Raw genomic sequence first — 12,040 nt, forward strand, 5'->3', positions numbered from 1 at the left:
CGCTAATTGTTCGTCATCACAGATACTGTTTGCTATACGGCCACGAGGCGCAACTGATTTCGAAAATTCGTCCTCCTCCTCTGAGGATGGGAACTCACGACCCCTGGTTAACTAGACCAGTGCTCTACCACTGAGCTAAAGAGGCGCGGCCTCGCGATACTCCTGCGTACTTCGTCCTTACGGTGGTCTGGGTCATCAGACTTGAGCTGACAACACTTCATATTACCGACTACTATTTGCAGCTATGGCGATCCATTAGTGCTTGTCTACACACCTGACACGTAACCGATGTGCTCTCCAAACAACAACAACACTTGCATTTCAGAACATGTCTTTCACACATGTCTACAAAATCACCTTTACCTTCAAATACAGTTTTCTTGCGACTGACAGAGACGTAGGCAAAGTTAAAAGTTGCTATTTCCATTACATCACGTTAATCAGAAAAACGGTAATTTACATCTGCAGCGGAACAAAATTCCGTTTCGCCCAGCGTGGGGCTCGAACCCACGACCCTGGGATTAAGAATATCATGCTCTACCAACTGAGCTAGCCTGCTGCCTCGGTGAATACCTGCGGGTTAGCACGTCACACTGTACTCGTTTGGGTTGGGTGGTCCCATACAGAATCTCTCCATGCTGCCTAATGTTTTCCGAACGTCACACTCGTCACGTACTTCACTTTTATTTCATAATCATTTCTGAGAGGTAAAGGAATTGCATGACAACCTGCAGAGCTAGTGGCGTCAAAATTAACACACATACTTGATGTGACTCAAAAGCCGAACGAGTTACTTGCCGACGTTGTTTTAGATGTGCATGTGCCAGTCAAAACCCGCGGTGACGGCACTCTGCCGACCATTTCGCTAGTTAACACCGGTCTTGTTGTGTGTGTTTCAAGCTCAAGAGCATCTCCAAGCAGAAAATGGTCAACAGAAACATTCAGACGGTTTCGTACTGCTCAATTGCTACATTAAAACGGTATTTTTCTTTTTCAGAACTGGAAAAAAACCGAGCGTGACAGCACTCGAACCTGTAATCTTCAGATCCGAAGTCCGACGCCTTATCCATTTGGCCACACCGTCACTAGCGACCAAGTATAACTTGTATACGACTCATCTCGTAACGCTCACACCCCTGAGGAATAGTGTTTTCGTTCCACACAGCCGCTGCCCCTTGCTCTTTCCCACCCAAACGTTACATTCAACCTCTTACGAGACCGACCAAATATAGACTGGGAAACAAGACCACACACACTGTGCATTCGGAATCGAAGGCAGGGCGTCCCTCGCCGCATTTGCTACCATGGCCATTTGCTACTTCTGCAGAAGCGGCGGCGACGACGACGACGACGACGACGACGACGACGACGACGACGACGACTACCGCGAGAGGCTCTGAGATGTGTGAGAAATTCATCTATAAAATGTAATTCAGACTGCCTCGTCCCACCTTACGCTGTACCGCTTTGGCATATGCTTTATCTGCGCCATTCGCCTTAATCACATCTGAGCGTAATTCTTAATAAAACGCTTGTCGCTAATTGTTCGTCATCACAGATACTGTTGGCTATACGGCCACGACGCGCAACTGATTTCGAAAATTCGTCTTCCTCCTCTGAGGATGGGAACTCACGACCCCTGGTTTACTAGACCAGTGCTCTACCACTGAGCTAAAGAGGCGCGGCCTCGTGGTACTCTTGCGTACTTCGTCCTTACGGTCGTCTGGATCATCAGACTTGAGCTGACAACACTTCATATTACCGACTACTATTTGCAGCTATGGCGATCCATTACTGCTTGGCTACACATCTGACACGTAACCGATGTGCTCTCCAAACAACAACACTTGCATTTCAGAACATGTCTTTCACACATGTCTACAAAATCACCTTTGCATACGTCTCTGTCAGTCGCAAGAAAACTGTATTTGAAGGTAAAGTTAAAAGTTGCTATTTCCATTACATCACGTTAATCAGAAAAACGGTAATTTACATCTGCAGCGGAACAAAATTCCGTTCCGCCCAGCGTGGGGCTCGAACCCACGACCCTGGGATTAAGAATATCATGCTCTACCAACTGAGCTAGCCGGCTGCCTCGGTGAATACCTGCGGGTTAGCACGTCACACTGTACTCGTTTGGGTTGGGTGGTCCCATACAGAATCTCTCCATGCTGCCTAATGTTTTCCTAACGTCACACTCGTCACGTACTTCACTTTTATTTCATAATCATTTCTGAGAGGTAAAGGAATTGCATGACAACCTGCAGAGCTAGTGGCGTCAAAATTAACACACATACTTGATGTGACTCAAAAGCCGAACGAGTTACTTGCCGACGTTGTTTTAGATGTGCATGTGCCAGTCAAAACTCGCGGTGACGGCACTCTGCCGACCATTTCGCTAGTTAACACCGGACTTGTTGTGTGTGTTTCAAGCTCTAGAGCATCTCCAAGCAGAAAATGGTCAACAGAAACATTCAGACGGTTTCGTACTGCTCAATTGCTACATTAAAACGGTATGTTTCTTTTTCAGAACTGGAAAAAAACCGAGCGTGACAGCACTCGAACCTGTAATCTTCAGATCCGAAGTCCGACGCCTTATCCATTTGGCCACACCGTCACTAGCGATCAAGTATAACTTGTATACGACTCATCTCGTAACGCTCACACCCCTGAGGAATAGTGTTTTCGTTCCACACAGCCGCTGCCCCTTGCTCTTTCCCACCCAAACGTTACATTCAACCTCTTACGAGACCGACCAAATATAGACTGGGAAACAAGACCACACACACTGTGCATTCGGAATCGAAGGCAGGGCGTCCCTCGCCGCATTTGCTACCATGGCCATTTGCTACTTCTGCAGAAGCGGCGGCGACGACGACGACGACGACGACGACGACGACTACCGCGAGAGGCTCTGAGATATGTGAGAAATTCATCTATAAAATGTAATTCAGACTGCCTCGTCCCACCTTACGCTGTACCGCTTTGGCATATGCTTTATCTGCGCCATTCGCCTTAATCACATCTGAGCGTAATTCTTAATAAAACGCTTGTCGCTAATTGTTCGTCATCACAGATACTGTTGGCTATACGGCCACGACGCGCAACTGATTTCGAAAATTCGTCTTCCTCCTCTGAGGATGGGAACTCACGACACCTGGTTTACTAGACCAGTGCTCCACCACTGAGCTAAAGAGGCGCGGCCTCGTGGTACTCTTGCGTACTTCGTCCTTACGGTCGTCTGGATCATCAGACTTGAGCTGACAACACTTCATATTACCGACTACTATTTGCAGCTATGGCGATCCATTACTGCTTGGCTACACATCTGACACGTAACCGATGTGCTCTCCAAACAACAACACTTGCATTTCAGAACATGTCTTTCACACATGTCTACAAAATCACCTTTGCATACGTCTCTGTCAGTCGCAAGAAAACTGTATTTGAAGGTAAAGTTAAAAGTTGCTATTTCCATTACATCACATTAATCAGAAAAACGGTAATTTACATCTGCAGCGGAACAAAATTCCGTTCCGCCCAGCGTGGGGCTCGAACCCACGACCCTGGGATTAAGAATATCATGCTCTACCAACTGAGCTAGCCGGCTGCCTCGGTGAATACCTGCGGGTTAGCACGTCACACTGTACTCGTTTGGGTTGGGTGGTCCCATACAGAATCTCTCCATGCTGCCTAATGTTTTCCTAACGTCACACTCGTCACGTACTTCACTTTTATTTCATAATCATTTCTGAGAGGTAAAGGAATTGCATGACAACCTGCAGAGCTAGTGGCGTCAAAATTAACACACATACTTGATGTGACTCAAAAGCCGAACGAGTTACTTGCCGACGTTGTTTTAGATGTGCATGTGCCAGTCAAAACTCGCGGTGACGGCACTCTGCCGACCATTTCGCTAGTTAACACCGGACTTGTTGTGTGTGTTTCAAGCTCTAGAGCATCTCCAAGCAGAAAATGGTCAACAGAAACATTCAGACGGTTTCGTACTGCTCAATTGCTACATTAAAACGGTATTTTTCTTTTTCAGAACTGGAAAAAAAACCGAGCGTGACAGCATTCGAACCTGTAATCTTCAGATCCGAAGTCCGACGCCTTATCCATTTGGCCCCACCGTCACTAGCGACCAAGTGTAACTTGTATACGACTCATCTCGTAACGCTCACACCCCTGAGGAATAGTGTTCTCGTTCCACACAGCCGCTGCCCCTTGCTCTTTCCCACCCAAACGTTACATTCAACCTCTTACGAGACCGACCAAATATAGACTGGGAAACAAGACGACACACTTTGTGCATTCGGAATCGAAGGCAGGGCGTCCCTCGCCGCCTTTGCTACCATGGCCATTTGCTACTTCTGCAGAAGCGGCGGCGGCGACGACGACGACGACGACGACGACGACGACGACTACCGCGAGAGGCTCTGAGATATGTGAGAAATTCATCTATAAAATGTAATTCAGACTACCTCGTCCCACCATATGCTGTACCGCTTTGGAATATGCTTTATCTGCGCCATTCGCCTTAATCACATCTGAGCGTAATTCTTAATAAAACGCTTGTCGCTAATTGTTCGTCATCACAGATACTTTTTGCTATACGGCCACGACGCGCAACTGATTTCGAAAATTCGTCTTCCTCCTCTGAGGATGGGAACTCACGACCCCTGGTTTACTAGACCAGTGCTGTACCACTGAGCTAAAGAGGCGCGGCCTCGCGGTACTCTTGCGTACTTCGTCCTTACGGTCGTCTGGGTCATCAGACTTGAGCTGACAACACTTCATATTACCGACTACTATTTGCAGCTATGGTGATCCATTAGTGCTTGTCTACACATCTGACACGTAACCGATGTGCTCTCCAAACAACAACAACACTTGCATTTCAGAACATGTCTTTCACACATGTCGACAAAGTCACCTTTGCATACGTCTCTGTCAGTCGCAAGAAAACTGTATTTGAAGGTAAAGTTAAAAGTTGCTATATCCATTACATCACGTTAATCAGAAAAACGGTAATTTACATCTGCAGCAGAACAAAATTCCGTTTCGCCCAGCGTGGGGCTCGATCCCACGACCCTGGGATTAAGAATATCATGCTCTACCAACTGAGCTAGCCTGCTGCCTCGGTGAATACCTGCGGGTTAGCACGTCACACTGTACTCGTTTGGGTTGGGTGGTCCCATACAGAATCTCTCCATGCTGCCTAATGTTTTCCTAACGTCACACTCGTCACGTACTTCACTTTTATTTCATAATCATTTCTTACAGGTAAAGGTATTGCATGACAACCTGCAGAGCTAGTGGCGTCAAAATTAACACACATACTTGATGTGACTCAAAAGCCGAACGAGTTACTTGCCGACGTTGTTTTAGATGTGCATGTGCCAGTCAAAACTCGCGGTGACGGCACTCTACCGACCATTTCGCTAGTTAACACCGGTCTTGTTGTGTGTGTTTCAAGCTCAAGAGCATCTCCAAGCAGAAAATGGTCAACAGAAACATTCAGACGGTTCCGTACTGCTCAATTGCTACATTAAAACGGTATGTTTTTTTTTCAGAACTGGAAAAAGACCGAGCGTGACAGCATTCGAACCTGTAATCTTCAGATCCGAAGTCCGACGCCTTATCCATGCGGCCACACGGTCACTAGCGACCAAGTGTAACTTGTATACGACTCATCTCGTAACGCTCACACCCCTGAGGAATAGTGTTCTCGTTCCACACAGCCGCTGCCCCTTGCTCTTTCCCACCCAAACGTTACATTCAACCTCTTACGAAACCGACCAAATATAGACTGGGAAACAAGACCACACACTTTGTGCATTCGGAATCGAAGGCAGGGCGTCCCTCGCCGCATTTGCTACCATGGCCATTTGCTACTTCTGCAGAAGCGGCGGCGGCGGCGACGACGACGACGACGACGACGACGACGACGACGACGACTACCGCGAGAGGCTCTGAGATATGTGAGAAATTCATCTATAAAATGTACTTCAGACTGCCTCGTCCCACCTTATGCTGTACCGCTTTGGCATATGCTTTCTCTGCGCCATTCGCCTTAATCACATCTGAGCGTAATTCTTAATAAAACGCTTGTCGCTAATTGTTCGTCATCACAGATACTGTTTGCTATACGGCCACGACGCGCAACTGATTTCGAAAATTCGTCCTAATCCTCTGAGGATGGGAACTCACGACCCCTGGTTTACTAGACCAGTGCTCTACCACTGAGCTAAAGAGGCGCGGCCTAGCGGTACTCTTGCGTACTTCGTCCTTACGGTGGTCTGGGTCATCAGACTTGAGCTGACAACACTTCATATTACCGACTACTATTTGCAGCTATGGCGATCCATTACTGCTTGGCTACACATCTGACACGTAACCGATGTGCTCTCCAAACAACAACACTTGCATTTCAGAACATGTCTTTCACACATGTCTACAAAATCACCTTTACCTTCAAATACAGTTTTCTTGCGACTGACAGAGACGTAGGCAAAGTTAAAAGTTGCTATTTCCATTACATCACGTTAATCAGAAAAACGGTAATTTACATCTGCAGCGGAACAAAATTCCGTTTCGCCCAGCGTGGGGCTCGAACCCACGTCCCTGGGATTAAGAATATCATGCTCTACCAACTGAGCTAGCCTGCTGCCTCGGTGAATACCTGCGGGTTAGCACGTCACACTGTACTCGTTTGGGTTGGGTGGTCCCATACAGAATCTCTCCATGCTGCCTAATGTTTTCCTAACGTCACACTCGTCACGTACTTCACTTTTATTTCATAATCATTTCTGAGAGGTAAAGGAATTGCATGACAACCTGCAGAGCTAGTGGCGTCAAAATTAACACACATACTTGATGTGACTCAAAAGCCGAACGAGTTACTTGCCGACGTTGTTTTAGATGTGCATGTGCCAGTCAAAACTCGCGGTGACGGCACTCTGCCGACCATTTCGCTAGTTAACACCGGACTTGTTGTGTGTGTTTCAAGCTCTAGAGCATCTCCAAGCAGAAAATGGTCAACAGAAACATTCAGACGGTTTCGTACTGCTCAATTGCTACATTAAAACGGTATTTTTCTTTTTCAGAACTGGAAAAAAAACCGAGCGTGACAGCATTCGAACCTGTAATCTTCAGATCCGAAGTCCGACGCCTTATCCATTTGGCCCCACCGTCACTAGCGACCAAGAATAACTTGTATACGACTCATCTCGTAACGCTCACACCCCTGAGGAATAGTGTTCTCGTTCCACACAGCCGCTGCCCCTTGCTCTTTCCCACCCAAACGTTACATTCAACCTCTTACGAGACCGACCAAATATAGACTGGGAAACAAGACGACACACTTTGTGCATTCGGAATCGAAGGCAGGGCGTCCCTCGCCGCCTTTGCTACCATGGCCATTTGCTACTTCTGCAGAAGCGGCGGCGGCGGCGACGACGACGACGACGACGACGACGACGACTACCGCGAGAGGCTCTGAGATATGTGAGAAATTCATCTATAAAATGTAATTCAGACTACCTCGTCCCACCATATGCTGTACCGCTTTGGCATATGCTTTATCTGCGCCATTCGCCTTAATCACATCTGAGCGTAATTCTTAATAAAACGCTTGTCGCTAATTGATCGTCATCACAGATACTTTTTGCTATACGGCCACGACGCGCAACTGATTTCGAAAATTCGTCTTCCTCCTCTGAGGATGGGAACTCACAACCCCTGGTTTACTAGACCAGTGCTCTACCACTGAGCTAAAGAGGCGCGGCCTCGCGGTACTCTTGCGTACTTCGTCCTTACGGTCGTCTGGGTCATCAGACTTGAGCTGACAACACTTCATATTACCGACTACTATTTGCAGCTATGGTGATCCATTAGTGCTTGTCTACACATCTGACACGTAACCGATGTTTTCTCCAAACAACAACAACACTTGCATTTCAGAACATGTCTTTCACACATGTCGACAAAATGACCTTTGCATACGTCTCTGTCAGTCGCAAGAAAACTGTATTTGAAGGTAAAGTTAAAAGTTGCTATATCCATTACATCACGTTAATCAGAAAAACGGTAATTTACATCTGCAGCAGAACAAAATTCCGTTTCGCCCAGCGTGGGGCTCGAACCCACGACCCTGGGATTAAGAATATCATGCTCTACCAACTGAGCTAGCCTGCTGCCTCGGTGAATACCTGCGGGTTAGCACGTCACACTGTACTCGTTTGGGTTGGGTGGTCCCATTCAGAATCTCTCCATGCTGCCTAATGTTTTCCGAACGTCACACTCGTCACGTACTTCACTTTTATTTCATAATCATTTCTGAGAGGTAAAGGAATTGCATGACAACCTGCAGAGCTAGTGGCGTCAAAATTAACACACATACTTGATGTGACTCAAAAGCCGAACGAGTTACTTGCCGACGTTGTTTTAGATGTGCATGTGCCAGTCAAAACCCGCGGTGACGGCACTCTGCCGACCATTTCGCTAGTTAACACCGGTCTTGTTGTGTGTGTTTCAAGCTCAAGAGCATCTCCAAGCAGAAAATGGTCAACAGAAACATTCAGACGGTTTCGTACTGCTCAATTGCTACATTAAAACGGTATGTTTCTTTTTCAGAACTGGAAAAAAACCGAGCGTGACAGCATTCGAACCTGTAATCTTCAGATCCGAAGTCCGACGCCTTATCCATTTGGCCACACCGTCACTAGCGACCAAGTATAACTTGTATACGACTCATCTCGTAACGCTCACACCCCTGAGGAATAGTGTTTTCGTTCCACACAGCCGCTGCCCCTTGCTCTTTCCCACCCAAACGTTACATTCAACCTCTTACGAGACCGACCAAATATAGACTGGGAAACAAGACCACACACACTGTGCATTCGGAATCGAAGGCAGGGCGTCCCTCGCCGCATTTGCTACCATGGCCATTTGCTACTTCTGCAGAAGCGGCGGCGACGACGACGACGACGACGACGACTACCGCGAGAGGCTCTGAGATATGTGAGAAATTCATCTATAAAATGTAATTCAGACTGCCTCGTCCCACCTTACGCTGTACCGCTTTAGCATATGCTTTATCTGCGCCATTCGCCTTAATCACATCTGAGCGTAATTCTTAATAAAACGCTTGTCGCTAATTGTTCGTCATCACAGATACTGTAGGCTATACGGCCACGACGCGCAACTGATTTCGAAAATTCGTCTTTCTCCTCTGAGGATGGGAACTCACGACCCCTGGTTTACTAGACCAGTGCTCTACCACTGAGCTAAAGAGGCGCGGCCTCGTGGTACTCTTGCGTACTTCGTCCTTACGGTCGTCTGGATCATCAGACTTGAGCTGACAACACTTCATATTACCGACTACTATTTGCAGCTATGGCGATCCATTACTGCTTGGCTACACATCTGACACGTAACCGATGTGCTCTCCAAACAACAACACTTGCATTTCAGAACATGTCTTTCACACATGTCTACAAAATCACCTTTGCATACGTCTCTGTCAGTCGCAAGAAAACTGTATTTGAAGGTAAAGTTAAAAGTTGCTATTTCCATTACATCACGTTAATCAGAAAAAAGGTAATTTACATCTGCAGCGGAACAAAATTCCGTTCCGCCCAGCGTGGGGCTCGAACCCACGACCCTGGGATTAAGAATATCATGCTCTACCAACTGAGCTAGCCGGCTGCCTCGGTGAATACCTGCGGGTTAGCACGTCACACTGTACTCGTTTGGGTTGGGTGGTCCCATACAGAATCTCTCCATGCTGCCTAATGTTTTCCTAACGTCACACTCGTCACGTACTTCACTTTTATTTCATAATCATTTCTGAGAGGTAAAGGAATTGCATGACAACCTGCAGAGCTAGTGGCGTCAAAATTAACACACATACTTGATGTGACTCAAAAGCCGAACGAGTTACTTGCCGACGTTGTTTTAGATGTGCATGTGCCAGTCAAAACTCGCGGTGACGGCACTCTGCCGACCATTTCGCTAGTTAACACCGGACTTGTTGTGTGTGTTTCAAGCTCTAGAGCATCTCCAAGCAGCAAATGGTCAACAGAAACATTCAGACGGTTTCGTACTGCTCAATTGCTACATTAAAACGGTATTTTTCTTTTTCAGAACTGGAAAAAAAACCGAGCGTGACAGCATTCGAACCTGTAATCTTCAGATCCGAAGTCCGACGCCTTATCCATTTGGCCCCACCGTCACTAGCGACCAAGAATAACTTGTATACGACTCATCTCGTAACGCTCACACCCCTGAGGAATAGTGTTCTCGTTCCACACAGCCGCTGCCCCTTGCTCTTTCCCACCCAAACGTTACATTCAACCTCTTACGAGACCGACCAAATATAGACTGGGAAACAAGACGACACACTTTGTGCATTCGGAATCGAAGGCAGGGCGTCCCTCGCCGCCTTTGCTACCATGGCCATTTGCTACTTCTGCAGAAGCGGCGACGACGACGACGACGACGACGACGACGACGACGACGACTACCGCGAGAGGCTCTGAGATATGTGAGAAATTCATCTATAAAATGTAATTCAGACTACCTCGTCCCACCATATGCTGTACCGCTTTGGCATATGCTTTATCTGCGCCATTCGCCTTAATCACATCTGAGCGTAATTCTTAATAAAACGCTTGTCGCTAATTGATCGTCATCACAGATACTTTTTGCTATACGGCCACGACGCGCAACTGATTTCGAAAATTCGTCTTCCTCCTCTGAGGATGGGAACTCACGACCCCTGGTTTACTAGACCAGTGCTGTACCACTGAGCTAAAGAGGCGCGGCCTCGCGGTACTCTTGCGTACTTCGTCCTTACGGTCGTCTGGGTCATCAGACTTGAGCTGACAACACTTCATATTACCGACTACTATTTGCAGCTATGGTGATCCATTAGTGCTTGTCTACACATCTGACACGTAACCGATGTTTTCTCCAAACAACAACAACACTTGCATTTCAGAACATGTCTTTCACACATGTCGACAAAATCACCTTTGCATACGTCTCTGTCAGTCGCAAGAAAACTGTATTTGAAGGTAAAGTTAAAAGTTGCTATATCCATTACATCACGTTAATCAGAAAAACGGTAATTTACATCTGCAGCAGAACAAAATTCCGTTCCGCCCAGCGTGGGGCTCGAACCCACGACCCTGGGATTAAGAATATCATGCTCTACCAACTGAGCTAGCCGGCTGCCTCGGTGTATACCTGCGGGTTAGCACGTCACACTGTACTCGTTTGGGTTGGGTGGTCCCATACAGAATCTCTCCATGCTGCCTAATGTTTTCCTAACGTCACACTCGTCACGTACTTCACTTTTATTTCATAATCATTTCTGAGAGGTAAAGGAATTGCATGACAACCTGCAGAGCTAGTGGCGTCAAAATTAACACACATACTTGATGTGACTCAAAAGCCGAACGAGTTACTTGCCGACGTTGTTTTAGATGTGCATGTGCCAGTCAAAACTCGCGGTGACGGCACTCTGCCGACCATTTCGCTAGTTAACACCGGACTTGTTGTGTGTGTTTCAAGCTCTAGAGCATCTCCAAGCAGAAAATGGTCAACAGAAACATTCAGACGGTTTCGTACTGCTCAATTGCTACATTAAAACGGTATTTTTCTTTTTCAGAACTGGAAAAAAAACCGAGCGTGACAGCATTCGAACCTGTAATCTTCAGATCCGAAGTCCGACGCCTTATCCATTTGGCCCCACTTTTTTTTTTTTTTTTTTTTTTTTAAAAACACAAGCGTGACAGCATTCGAACCTGTAATCTTCAGATCCGAAGTCCGACGCCTTATCCATTCGGCCACACGGTCACTAGCGACCAAGTGTAACTTGTATACGACTCATCTCGTAACGCTCACACCCCTGAGGAATAGTGTTTTCGTTCCACACAGCCGCTGCCCCTTGCTCTTTCCCACCCAAACGTTACATTCAACCTCTTACGAAACCGACCAAATATAGACTGGGAAACAAGACCACACACTTTGT

General features: G+C 47.0%; 4 non-coding genes across 4 annotated transcripts; all 4 read right to left on the reverse strand.

Annotated features, from left to right (window-relative positions):
- Window positions 1–2,019: 2,019 nt before the first annotated feature.
- Window positions 2,020–2,092, reverse strand: Trnak-cuu (transfer RNA lysine (anticodon CUU)). Its single transcript has one exon. It is a non-coding gene; the product is annotated as a tRNA-Lys (tRNA).
- A 1,445-nt stretch (window positions 2,093–3,537) lies between these two features.
- Trnak-cuu (transfer RNA lysine (anticodon CUU)) lies at window positions 3,538–3,610 on the reverse strand. The gene has a single exon. It is a non-coding gene; the product is annotated as a tRNA-Lys (tRNA).
- A 6,028-nt stretch (window positions 3,611–9,638) lies between these two features.
- Trnak-cuu (transfer RNA lysine (anticodon CUU)) lies at window positions 9,639–9,711 on the reverse strand. The gene has a single exon. It is a non-coding gene; the product is annotated as a tRNA-Lys (tRNA).
- Window positions 9,712–11,166: 1,455 nt separating this feature from the next.
- Trnak-cuu (transfer RNA lysine (anticodon CUU)) lies at window positions 11,167–11,239 on the reverse strand. The gene has a single exon. It is a non-coding gene; the product is annotated as a tRNA-Lys (tRNA).
- Between the last annotated feature and the right edge of the window lie 801 nt (window positions 11,240–12,040).

This window comes from Schistocerca gregaria, chromosome 1 (genome assembly GCF_023897955.1).
Source record: "Schistocerca gregaria isolate iqSchGreg1 chromosome 1, iqSchGreg1.2, whole genome shotgun sequence".
NCBI lineage: Eukaryota > Metazoa > Arthropoda > Insecta > Orthoptera > Acrididae > Schistocerca > Schistocerca gregaria.